Source organism: Capra hircus, chromosome 7 (assembly GCF_001704415.2).
Source record: "Capra hircus breed San Clemente chromosome 7, ASM170441v1, whole genome shotgun sequence".
Lineage (NCBI taxonomy): Eukaryota > Metazoa > Chordata > Mammalia > Artiodactyla > Bovidae > Capra > Capra hircus.
Window position 1 is genome coordinate 43,531,478 of NC_030814.1, and position 14,495 is coordinate 43,545,972.

Sequence of the window (14,495 nt, forward strand, 5' to 3'; positions counted from 1 at the left end):
TTTTGGAAAGAGCAGAGGTAAGTGTCTATGATCAATTGATCATATTTCACTGAAGTTCCAAAAAGCTACTGAAGTTGGCTAAGCACATATACACATCTGAAATCACGATGTCGCTCCAAGAAGAGCATAACCAACATGGCTCAGTTAAACTCATACACCGTCCAATCAGCTTCCAAAGTTACATGCACAAGTCTTTTTAAAAAAAGCTTCTCTTTTAAAATGAGAAAATAGTTTTCTTTTACGAGAAAACCAACCAATATATTAGTGGTGATTTTCATTTTCTTCTGTCCTTTTCAGTAAAGTGAAAGTGAAAGTGAAGTCGCTCAGTCATGTCCGACTCTTTGCGACCCCGTGGACTGTAGCCTACCAGGCTCCTCCCTCCATGGGATTCTCTAGGCAAGAGTACTGGAGTGGGTTGCCATTTCCTTCTCCAGGGGATCTTCCTGACTCAGGGATCGAACCTGGGTCTCAGCAGACACTTTGACCTCTGAGCCACCAGGGAAGCCCTAGGAGAAGATTAAGAAAAAAGAGGCCGTTTGGGGTCTACAGTGAAGCTCTGTTTTTATGCATATGTGACAGTGCTAAATATTTTAGAATGTAATAGGCTAAATGTCTGGGTCCCCCAAACTCACATGCAGAAATCCCAGTAGGATGGTATTGGAAGGTAGAGCCTTTGGAGATAAACAAATCAAAAGGATGGAGCCCTCATGAATGTGATTAGTGCCTCGCAAAGGGACTCCTCAGAGCTGTCTGGTCCTCTGAGGATAGAACAAGGACTCAGCAGTCTGTAACCCAGAAGAGGGCTCTCAGTAGAACCTGAACATGCTGGCACATGATCTTGGACTCAGCCTCCAGAACTGTGAGAAATAAATTTCTTCAGTTTTAATAACATAAGCCACTAGTTTATGGTACTTTGTTATAGCAGCCCAAACTGAGTAAGACATGGAGCTTATATTTGTTACCTCTGAGAAATGTATTCTTCTCTTTAACATATGAGATGAAATAATTTTTGTTTCAGTTTTAGTTCTTTGAGTAAAAAATTCAGTAAGTACAGATGAAGCAAAACCGTTATCTATTACTTTTATCTTCACTCTCCAAGCCTTCCGCCTACCAACCATGGGTAACCGTTGGTAGGGAATGTAATTTCCCAGACCACATTCACGTATGTGTGTGTTTCTGACTCTCTCCATGTTTATGTCGATCTCTTGATTGATAGATAAGTAGACAGCTAGATATCATTGTTTCCCTGATCTTTAAAAACATCATTTCTATCTACTGTAAGTATTTTTTTCTCTTTTCATAAACAGTAAGCTTTGAAAATCTTGATATACATTGTATACAGGTTTACTTCAATTTTAAATTTCTTGCATATTATTCTTCCATTTGTATTTATTCTATTAGATTATTTAGCCATACTCCCTATGTTCCCTATGGAACATTTATGCTTCTTTGTTTTCTGCTGTAATAAATAATGTCACAGTGTCTAGCCTTGCATGTCTCTTTGTGCTCACATGTGACTATTTGTGTATACATGCTAGTGTTTTTCTATGACAGAGAGCAAGAAGTGAAATTCCCTGGTTTAAGACCTTGTGTGTTCAGATTCTAAGATACTTTCAAATTGCCTTCCAAATAAGTATGCATCAATTTACACTGCATAGTGCTAATTTATGTTCATTTTCAAGATCATAAAAGCTTAATAATTATCTTGATTATAATATACTAAGTCTAATGTTTAACAAGGCATTTATCACACGATAGATTTTAACTACATTTTGGTAGAATGTATGAATGAATGAATACCAAGAGTGTTAAATACAGTTCTGGAAAGATAAAACTACATTATTTTTGTCAGCTAATCTGACATTAATACCACTAGCAATATCATTGGATTCAAAGGCCAAATCTTTGGTTTATATTCCCTGCCATGAAATAAGAAATGGCATTCTAACACGTATACTATCATGTAAGAATCAAATCGCCAGTCTATGTCTGACGCAGGATACAGCATGCTTGGGGCTGGTGCATGGGGATGACCCAGAGAGATGTTATGGGGAGGGAGGTGGGAGGGGGGTTCATGTTTGGGAACGCATGTAAGAATTAAAGATTTTAAAATTAAAAAAATTAAAAAATAAAATAAAATATTTTAAAAAGGAGGGGAAAAAAAGAAATAGTTTTTACAAACTATTACTATTACAAAATAGTAATTACATCAGAAAGAGCAAAATTTAATATGACAAACAGAAATTTTAAAGTCAGAAAACAGACGTTTAAACCCTGGGTCTCCCAGGACCTAATGGTATGAACTTAGGAATGTCATATTTTTTTCCTATGTGTCACCCTATATATTTGTAATGGGGAGAATACACTCCAAAGTTAAGTGAAAGAAAGTATGCAAAAGGCTAGGCAAGTGATAGCACATTATGCAAGTGTTAGTTTTTAGTCCCTCCTAAGGTTCCACTATTCATAAGTAAAGAGCTGGGTTCTAAACTGTTTGATTCTGCCTGGCTATAACTTCCACGCTCCCTAACTCCATCCTCCGTAGCCCCACCCTCTACACCCACCATCTTCACATGCTCTCGTTCCTAAGTGGCCTCACTGCAACATGGGGCTGCACATACCTCCGACATGAAATGTCAATGGGTTTCGCAGATTAAAACATTAAAAATGTATGAGGAACCACTGTCATGCAAAGAAGCTAATAATACTCATGATTTTTTTTTTAATGAGTGAGGTTGTTCATTTCAAGAGCAGCGGTTATTACTATAATCAGTAAAAATGACTCTAATACCTCCTATTGGTACACACAACAGGACACAAGGCGCTTAATATCTATCTCAGTTTTGACATGCTCAAGTACAACTGTGTTTATTCTACCAACATATTGCTCTAGTTCTTAAAAAGATATGAAACGTACAGCACCAGCTGTAAGCCAATTTATTATACAGAAATTGCATAGTTAAATATAATTTTCTTTAAATGCCAGCTAATATTCAGCAGGAAAGAGAAGCATTTGCTCTAGGAAATCTTCAGATGGTTTAACCTTCGTTTTTGTTTTTGCTTTTTCTCCCGTCTCCTTCTGCCTTGTCTCTGCCCACCTTGCCAGCCTGGGAACAATGTTCTATCATCTTGTCAGCCCCCTGCCAGGGTGAAGCACATCTGTTACAAGATGTGTACTGCAACCAGAGAGGGCCAAACACAGTGCCACTTTTGGCTATAAGTTTAGGCTAAAGAGGCAACCACCAATTTCACATTGTTCAGCACTTATAACAATTACAATCGTGACATTTTTCATAGTATTTTATACATGCATTCATAGTGCTGAAGGGAATGGATTTGGGAATCAGATTGCGTAGGTTTTAAATATGATTCCTACATGGATTCAAGCCTCTCTGTGCCTCAGTGTCTTCACCTGTAAAATGGGGTTGATCACTATCTACCTCATGGGGCTTTGAGAAGTACTAAATGGGTCATAGAATTAGCTTGGCCAGGCACATAGGTGGATCTGTTCACATTTGTTTTGAGTGCTGTGCTCACAGGCCAGTCCAGGTTCAAGTGAAGGGGAAACAGACTATGCTTCTCGCTAGCAGGAGAATCTAAGAATTTGTGGTCATCTTTAATCTGTCATAGTAGATAACTCTAGGAATAATATGAAGTATGGGCAACTGGATTGAAAAACTATCAGCTCCATCTAATAGCCATTCTCCAGACTCCTATATCTTCCTCCCTCCACCTACTGCAAGTCCTTGATTAAGACTCTCCCAATATACTGTGGCCAATGTAAGCCATCTTGCTGACATGCAAAATGATAATATTTTGCACAGCACCTTGATTGTGCCATTCATCCAAGACTATCCAAGTTATCTGCAAACAACTCTGAACCCCTGCGATGCTCCATTATCTTCTTTTCATAGATAAGGAAGCACTGAGCCCAAAAAAGGGAATTTGTCAAGGTCACAGGAATAAATGACAGAGCTGAGAAGGCATCCACAGCATTAGCAGCTCAGTCGTCATCTACTTTCCCCATTGCCACCGATGCCAGCCCTCGAAAAAAAGGAAAGTCCTTGTTGCCCATTTTCCTGGTGGCTCATTGTCGCTTTGCCCCTTAGTATCATTACTATCTTTGCTTACAACAGTCTCTCTGAATTCAAACTTCTCCAAAGTCAGATGGTGACCATCAGAAGAGCTGGAGACTGCATGTTTCTCACTTTACACCCTAAGTCTTTCCCACTTCTTAGGAAGTCATGCACAATTCAACCGAGGCAGTGAGCAGAGCAAGATACAGGAGTTGTGCTTTCTCTCTATACTGGGCATAGCTCATTTGCTTTGCTATCAGAAAGCAAGGAATCCCAGAGAAAAGAAACATAAAAAATATGGGTGTGAGGGGAAGGGGAGTGAGAGAGAGAGTGACTATAAATGATATGCCACATTCAAAAGGTGTCATTAGCTTTTGGCAAACTATTGACTGCTATCTGATCTTTATCAAATCTTATAAAGCAAGTGCTATGCCAGCTGCTAAAGCTTGCTGGAGTCATTTAGCTTGTCAGATAAACTGGAACAAGAGCAGACACATCACCTTTTATCAGTGAACCTTCTCCTTTCTCTGTCCCCTGGCCCTCATGTACATAGACCTAGATCATTATGATCATTTATGGGGAAATATTAATTTTTTGAAGTATACCTGATTTATAATGTTGGTTAGTTTCAGGTGTACAAAGTGATTCAGTCACACATGTATATTTGTACATGTATATATATATATACACGTACCTGTATATATTCTTTTACCTTAAAGGTTATTATAAAATATTAAATATAGATCTCTGTACTATACTGTAGGCCTTTGCCAATCATCTATTTTATATATAGTAATGTATATACGCTAATTCCAAACTTCTAATTTATCCTCATTCCCCTTCCCCTTTGGTCACCATAAATTTGCTTACTACGTCTATCGGTCTATCATGTTTTGTATACAAATTTCTTTAAATCATTTATTAGTTCACCAATGTAAACTTTTTCCCATAAAATATTTTTAAAAATGCTTCTAGGAAGATCTATTCTTTTTACTGTTTTACCATGAGGCTCAGAGATTATTTTACAAGATATAATCCCAGTCATACATATGGTGATACTCATTTAAATGATCAAAAATACACAGACACACACACACACAATCTTGAATCCAGCATTTTTTTTTTTAGATTCCCCATATAATCTTTCTATAGCCATCTGCACCTCAAGTCACTCTATCTTACTAGCGTCAGTTTAAAATTAGACTTGAAAACTTCGAAGAAATAGAATTTAGGAGAGATCTCAGAAGCTCTCTAATTTCCCACCTTCAGGTTTCAGGTAGGTAAACAGAAACAACACTATGACCTGATGACTTGAATACTTTGTAAACTTGGACCCAATATTTAACCTCTTTGAGTCTTAGTTTTCTCATCTATGAGATGTGGATAACAAATAGAACTCATCTACTGTTGAGCTATAGTGAGAACTAAATAGAATCATGGACATAAAAGATTTGGAGCTGTGAACTATTTTATAGGAGAAAACACTTGCTCAAGGTCACACAGCAGGTCAATGACAGAGTTGGGCTTGAACCCAGCACTTATAACTTCGACTTCATTGATCCACTCAATAAACTCTTATTAGGAGACTACCCTATTCCAGACACTGTTGTGAGCACAGAAAATTGACAGATGAACAAGACAGTCTTGGTCACGGCTCTTACTGGAGTTTACAAGGTAGGGAGGGAAACAGGATTTATACTTATCACAACAGTGGTAAAACATTAGAGAGGATCGGAGAAGGGGCCTATGGAATTGAATGAGAGGAAAGCCACCTGGGCAAGGGCAGTGAGGCAAGATTTCCCTAAGGAAGAGATGTTCAGTTTGTTACTAAAGCGTCAGCAGGATTTGGACAAAAGCAAGGGGACCAGGAAGAAGGTGAAAGATCCTGAAGGAGGAAGAAGAGAAAGATGTTCTCAGAACTGGGGAAAATAGCCACTGTAGTTAGAGCATAGTTATTCCACTGACAGAGGCCTCTTCTTGTTTCCATCAGCCCCTCTAGACTCTGTTTCTGCCCATAAAAGAGTCCAGCCTTTCTTGATGCCTCTTGGAAGCCCTGTGTTAGTGTGAGAAAGGGGAAATCCACAGTTCTCTGCCCCTGTCTGGAGCTCTGTAAGCCTCTCTCAGTTTAACAGATGTCCATGGCTTAAAATCTTGACTTACTCGAAAAATGAATTAGGTGGCAGTGAAGTAATGTACAAGTGCTTACACAAATACTTTAGCCTCTGCTTGTCTTGTTTTATGCTCTGATCTCTGGATTGCAAGTTGAAAAATCAGCAAGTTACTCAGGAGGAGAGCTGGGAAAGAGACACATATTCAACCAAGAGTCCACTGAAATCATACCAGTGGTTATTTATTTCAAAAAGGGGCGGGGGGCACACAGAGGATTATATCCTCTAAATGAACAGCTTTCATCCTGTCCTCAGACCAGTTATCACTTCTCTTTCCTGCTTCTTCTATCAATGCCCCACACCATCCTGTTTCTTATCAGGTTCAGCCTGTGCTTAACCTCTATTCTGACCAATTCTTTTTCTATCTTTCCTATCTTAACACAGAAAGGAGGAAAGCTATCCCCAGAAACTCAGGTGTAGCCCTAGCGATGGATTTGTCCAGGATCAGGAATCAGTATTTGGTAAGCTGGAAGAGTTGATGCACTGAGCTAAGCGAGCAGTTTATTTTCTCAAAAGGAGATGCGTTTACCCTGTGCTCCCAGTGTTGGAGTCCATTGTTTGAGAAGATACCGAAGACTTACCCAAAGTTCACAATTACCAAAAAAACCCTGGTAACAACTCTAAATCATCTGGCCTTGGAGACACACGAAAGTACAAAGGAACTAAATGTAACATATAATTACTGGTTGCAAGGGCCATGCAAACCAGCTAAGGGATTCAATTAATGGTTATCATAGTAAGCATTATCATGATAATGGTTTATTAGACTCTGCATCAGGCACTATGATGAGGGATTTACACACACTGACTCACTTAGTCATCCCAACAATGCATTTGTCCTGTTTTACAGATAAGGAAAAGGTGCATCAGAAAAGTTAAATAATGTATCTAAGATCACAGATGCAGATAGAACTGAGAATGAAATCCATGCTGTATAATTCCCACCCTCGTGCATATAGTCATGTCAGGATCGTTATGATGAAAGGCAGTATGTAAGATCCACACAATTCAGAGAGAGAATTCTGTAGGGCTAGGGTAAGGGGCTTCCGAAACTGCACAAAAGTGGACCAGAATTTGAAGAATGAAGAGGCCCTAGATCAAGGTGGCTCAGTCTCAGTATTATTGACATGTTAGCCCAAATAATTCTTTGTTGCAGGGGCAGTCCTATGCATTATAGGATATTTAGCATTATCCCTGGCCTCTACCCACTCACTGTCTCTCCGCCAATGACAACCACAAAAGTCTGGAGACATTGCCAAATGCACCTCGGCGACAAAACCACCCACAGTTGAGAACCACTGCTTTAGAAGAAGTCAGGGAGCCTCAGCAGCAGGAGAGGCCCAGAGAAATGGAGGCCATGCAAAGCCAGGGGAGGTCCATTGGACCAGAGAACGTGTGTTAAAGAGAATAGTTGAGAAAAGATTAAAACGGAGATTGGAGCCAGACTGAAGAGGGCTCTGAATGCCAGGGGAAGAAACCGGGAGCCAGGAGCAGGTGCAATTTTTCATTTCTGAGAATAAGGATGGTGGGTACCCCTTATTTCCTGTGCATTAGCCCGTGTCCTCCATCCTGTTCTCCAAATATGCAAACAACTTGGGTCTCAGAACTTTCATATTAATTCCTCTTGCCAAACTTATCCTCAGTTACCTGCAGAGCCCCTCTTACTTCCTTCACGTTTCTATTCAACATGACATATGCGGAAGGCTGGCCCCGCCTGTAACTCTCTATCCCCTTATCCTGCGTAGTTTCCTTTTGTAGGTCTGCCTTTCCTGAATGCCAGACACATTGTGTCATTCATTCATTTTCCATCCATCTCCCCCTGTTATTATAGAATGTCAGCTCTACCAGGGCAAGCAGCAGAAACACTTCTTGGCATATGGCACATACTTAATAAATATGTATTGTATTAATGAATTTATTTTCAAGAGAGTGCTTTAGGAAGGGTGATTCCTAGAAGCCCAGGCACTCCCATGTCCAAACTGTAAAAAGAATGTCTTGAATAAGATGGAAGGTTCACAAAGTGTGGTCTGTGTTCTTCCTGAATCAGAATTAATTAGGGCAGGGCTGTCTGTTAAAGCCTAAATTCCTGTGGCACAGTCAAGAGTCAACAGCCTAGAGTAAGTGCATGGACATGGAAGGACCTGGAAACTGCCATTGAATGCATCCTACATGGCAACTCTAACATTTTGTGAGACAATGCCATGACTGTTTACGTTTTTGGAAGTCAAGATTCAGATGCTCAGAAATAATAAACATAAAGTTAAAATGTAGAATATCTTGTGCTATTCTATTCCATACAACTGTTCCTCTTGTCTATTAAAACTTAAGTAATTATACTATGTTGATAAAGAGCTTAAATTCTCACAGCCCTTTACATCAGACACAACTTTTCACATGCTCAAAGTCTTCTGACCCTCACAGCAATCTTCAAGGAAGAGTGGCTATAATTTCCTCCATTTTGCACCTGATACAATACGGGTTCAAAGAGTTGTGGTGATTTGCCTGTGCTGCACAATTTATTAAACGCAGAGCAGGGGACTATCCACTTCTGGGCTATTTCTACTCCACCATTCAGTTGACCTGTAATAGGAACTGAATGCATTTAATGGCATATTATAGTTTACTAAAAATTTCTACAGAACTTTATGAAATACAGTTCGTTAAGTAGCAGTATCTACATTTTCAGATCAGCAGGTCAATAGGCACATTGGAGTACTGTGGTTAAATTTTAAGGCTCAGGACTGAATTCTTAGCTCTATTACTTGTTCCATGACCTTTCAAAGTTATGTAACTTATATGAGCCTCAGTTTCCCTATTGGCAATATGGGGATAATAATAACTGTCTCAGGGATATTGTGGGAATTTAGTATCATAATTTACATAGATCAGACTCAACAAATGTCAACTATTAGTGGCAGTGATCAAAGTTCTGAGGCTAATGAAAACAAGAATAATGTCTCATTGTTATCGGGTGCATAATCCAATGAACAGCAAAGCAGGAATTCAATATGCATTTGCCCAACCAGTAATAAAGGAATGAACGAATGACTTCCTGGGTCATGTAACTGGTAAATAACAAAGTCAAGACCCAACCTCCTGTCTCCCAGCAATAAATCTGGTGTTCTTTATACTCTACTGGTCCTCCAGCCTTCCCAACTTAGCAATGCAGTGAAAGCAAGGATTTATCTTACTATTGTACAAGCACTGTCTGAAAAGAATCTACATTCATAAGTATGAAATTATAAACTAATGACTCTGCTTCCAAAATGCACTGGGCCCAGAGAGCCAATCTAGGCTTTCTCCTTATCATTGTGTCTCCCTTCTTGATGCTCTGGTACCACGAGCTGAGCATGTAAATAATTTGTGTTTTCCTGAAACAACAAAGCCATTCAGCAGTTCCCTTCTAATTTAAAGATGCTGTATGTGTCTGCCCATCCTTCTGGTTCAGAAATAGATTCGGAAGATGAGTGGCTAGCATGTTCCAGTGAAGTAAGAAGGAAAAAGGGTTATATAATTGAGATTGTGCTCTCACATGAGGTTAGTAAATCCCCACCTTTTCTCCCAACCCTTCAATCACCACCTCTAACTCCTCCTCCTCCTCACCTCCTCCGGGTAGAGAACAAATACACTTGAACTAACCTAATGCCTTTTCAATCACTTCTGATATGAAAATTACAGTGCTCCGAGCTCTTTATTCATGCTTATGCCACATCTGCATTGAACAGTAACTACTAATTAATGTTAATTTATTGATAGCTCAAGATCTAATTTCTTTGTAGCCCCACGAATCATATGACAAAGATTATAGTATTCCTAATTCAATTTCAATATGATCATTATTTTGAAGATGAAAGAAACAATGAAGAATGCAGAATCAATGTGTGCTTTAGATTGCAAGGAGTTCTTTTTAAAAATAATAATAATACATTTTTATTATTTGAACTAGAATCCTAAAATGTTAAAAAGTGATAGAGACCTTAGAAACCATCTGATCCAATCCTCTTTGTTTACAATTGTGAAAAGTGAAGCCAGAGAGAAACGAGAAACTTGTTCAGAGCTGTGCAATTTGTTTCTTTATAGCTAGCATTGCATCTCCCCAGCCTATGCATCCCAGGATTTGTTTCTAAACAAGTTCTAACATATACACCAGGAAGCTCTATTTAATACAGTTCTCAAGCGGCAAGCATGGAGGGCTATTAGAGGTGATTAGAAGATAACAAGACAGCCTAGGAGTTGACCCTCTGCTGCTTCTTGGAAAGATGCTCCAGCCTAGGAGACTGCAGGTGGAGGGAGGTTGCCAGCTCAGAGAGTGTGGGGAGAACAGGACTGCCAGTCAGATAGCAAAGATTAGAGGCACATGATAAAGCTTCTCTATTAACTTAAGTGATTGGACATGCTCAATCAGGCATCCCAGCTCTATCAGTTACAGATTATCAGTGACATCAGGCACTTACATGTGAAGCTGTCCTGGGCCCTCAGTGCCTTATTGCTGGAAGATAAGAATCAGGATTCCAAATGCTTATAACCTAGCCTTCTGTGGCTGTGAGACACTGGCAGAGGAGTTTGGAAAACCGCCACACACACACACACACACCACACACACACACGGAGGAGTGATGGCAATTCATATTAGTTTTTGGAAACCATCCTCTGAGTAAAGATGCACAGGACTGCTCAAAAGGCTTTCTCTTAATCTGTTTTGTTGAACCTTCTTCCAAGGTTAACCAACAAGGGAACAGTAGGATCAGAGATTCTAGATGGAGCTAAATTGGTTACATTGGGGTATTGTAGAACAGTGGCCTCTAATTGTGGAGGGCATGAAGGAGCAACCGAGCCTGCCTAGCACTGGGATGCAATTTCAGATAAAATATCACAGAGCTACCAACCGTGTTGCTGCTTCTCCAAATGTCCTGATATTAATATTTTACTGGCTAAAATATAAGACTAATTTCTTTCATTGGTGTTTCTCTCTTCCATAAGACAGATAGAATAGAAGTGATAGCAGGAACATCAGCTGAATATTACCGAGCTCTTACCATCCAACAAGCACTAAGTGTTTTGCAGGTTCTATCTCATTTAATTTTCCTACCATGTGAAAAGTACTGTGAGTTTCCCCACTTTACAGATGAGAAAACTGAGTTGATTAACCCCAAATTCACTGGGCTGGTAGGTGGCAGAGTGAGATTAAATGCCAAGCGTGCCTCTCTTCTGAGCACCTGAGATTCAAGAAAGCTGTTCTATTTTTATATTTTTAAAATTAATTTACTGTAAAATTGACTTTTGGGAGTAAAATTTTAGGAATGTTAACACAGATATAAATTCTTGTAATCACAATATTAAAAATATAAAAGTTTTATCACCTTCAAAACTCCTTTTGTAGTCAAGCTCTGTGTTTTTCATCACTGCTACTGCTGCTGCTAAACTGCTTCAGTCGTGTCCAACTCTGTGCGACCCCACAGACGGCAGCCCACCAGGTTTCCCCATCCCTGGGATTCTCCAGGCAAGAACACTGGAGTGGGCTGCCATGTCCTTCTCCAATGCATGAAAGTGAAAAGTGAAAGTGAAGTCGCTCAGTCGTGTCCGATCCTCAGCGACCCCATGGACTGCAGCCTTCCAGGCTCCTCCGCCCATGGGATTTTCCAGGCAAGAGTACTGGAGTGGGGTGCCATTGCCTTCCTCTGGTTTTTCATCGCACCTCGGATCTAATCCTAACCCCTGGCAACTATTACTCTGTTCTCCACGATAGTTTTTTCTGTCAAGACTGTCATGCAAATAAATTCTATGTAACTTTAGGAGGCTGGTTTCTTTCACTTAGTGCAACACAATGCCTTTGAGATTCATCCAAATTGTTGCATTTATCAGTACTTTGTTTCTTTTGCTGCTGTGCTGTATTCCACGGGGTGGATGTACTACAATTTGTTTATGCATTCACTCCCTAAATGGCTTGGGACTATATACAATTTGGAATAATTATGACTAAAGCTGCAATAACCATTCATGGACATGTTTTTGTGTGAATGTAAATTTTTACTTCTCTTAAGTTAAGTACTAGGAGAGGGACCGATGGGTCATGCGATTAATTTTATGAGAAACTGCCAAACTGTTTTCCAAAGTGGCTGATACTTTTTCATTACCACAGGCATATAGGAGAGTTCTAGCTGTTCTGCATCCTCAACAGCATTTAATATTTTCAGTATTTTAATTTTAGTTATTCTAATGTTTGTGTACTCAGTCATATCCAACTCTCTGGGACACCACGGACTAGCATGCCAGGCTCCTCTGTCCATGGGATTCTCCAGGCAAGTATACTGGAGCAGGTTGCTATTTCCTTCTCCAGGGAATCTTCCTGAGCCAGGGATCCAACCCCAGTTTCTTGCCCCTCCTGCATTGGCAGGTGGGTTCTTTACCACTAATGCCAACTGGGAAGCCCATTCTAACGGGCACATAATTATATATCATACTAGAGTTCTAATGTCCATTTCCTCAATGACAAATGATGTTCAATGTCTTTTTATGTGTTTGTTTACCACCTGCATAACCTCTTTGGTAAAGTGTAAGTGTTTTGCCCATCGTAAGAATGTTTTTTTCTCATTTGTTTGCTTTTGTTTTGTTTGCTGTTGAGTTATGGGAGTATTTATATAGTCTGAATACAAGTCATTGGTAATACTGTGTTTTGCAATTATGTTCTCCCAGTCCACTTAACAATGTCTTTGACAAAGCAAAAAGTTTCAAATTTTTGATAAAGTACAATTTATTAAAGTTTTTTTATGTACCACACTGTTGGTATCAGAGCTAAAAAAAACTTTTTGATGGGGATTTCCCTCAACAGTGGCTAAGAATCCATGCTCCCAATGTAGGGGGCCTGGGTTCCATTCCTGGTCAGGGAACTGGATTCTACATGCTGCAGTGAAGAGCCTGCATGCTACAACTAAAAATCCCACATGCCGCAACAAAGACCTGACACAGCCAAATAAAAATAATAAATATTCCTAAAAATATAAATACATAAATAAAATATAATCTCTTTGATAACTCCAGCTCCTAAAGATTTTTTTGTTTTTATGCAAATTTTTTGTTTTGTTTATATTTTATAAATTTCATTGATGATGCATTTGGACTTAATTATTGTAAGAGGTTGAGGTTCATTTTTATTACCTTTGAAGGCTCAACTGTTTCAACACCATTTGTTGAAATGGCTAATCATTTCTGCATTAAATTGCTTTTGGAATTTTGTAAAAAACTGATTGACTAGGGCATGGAAGGACTGGGTATGACTGCTAATGGGTGTGAGGTTTCTTTCTGGTGATGAAACTCTTCAAAAATCAGATTCAGATAATGGTAGCACTTCTCTGTAAACATTCCAAAAACCATTGAGTTAAACACTTTAAATGAGTAGGTGTTCATAGTATGTAAATTATATAACAATAAACCTGTTAATTAAATAAAATCAGTTACCCATAGTAGTGTGAGTCTACTTTAGAACAGTAGTCCATCAATCTCTGTGTATCCCTCCCCCAACACCACAGTCTTGATTACTGAAGCTTTATAAGAGGTCTTAAAGTCAGGTCATATGATACCCTCAACTTTGTCCTTTTCAAAACTGTTTTGGCTTTTCTAGTTCTTGGCCTTTCTATATAAATTTTAGAACCAGCTTATCCATAATCATTTTTTTTAAAAAACTGTTAGGATTTTCATTAGAATACATTAAACGTACGGATGACTTTGGAGAAAACTGACATCTTTATTATGCTGGATCCTCCAAAACATGAACATGGTATGTCTCCATTTATTGAGATCTTTCATCCACATTTTGGGGATAGTTTTCAGCATAAGGATCGTACACATGCTTTCTTATGTTTACCCACATGTGTTTCATTTTTGAGGACTATTGTAAATGGTATGGCCATAAATTTTTGATTCTCAATTGTGCGTGGCTAGTGTACAGAAATATAGTTGATTTTGTGCATTTACCTCACATTCTATGATCCCATTAAATTCACTTATTATTTCTAAGAGTTTTTTTTTAATTTTTATTTTTACTTTATTTTACTTTTCAATACTGTATTGGTTTTGCCATACATTGACATGAATCCACCACGGGTGTACATGCATTCCCAAACATGAACCCCCCTCCCACCTCCCTCCCCATAACATCTCTCTGGGTCATCACTGTGCACCAGCCCCAAGCATGCTGTATCCTGCATCAGACATAGACTGGCAATTTGATTCTTACATGATAGTATACATGTTTCAA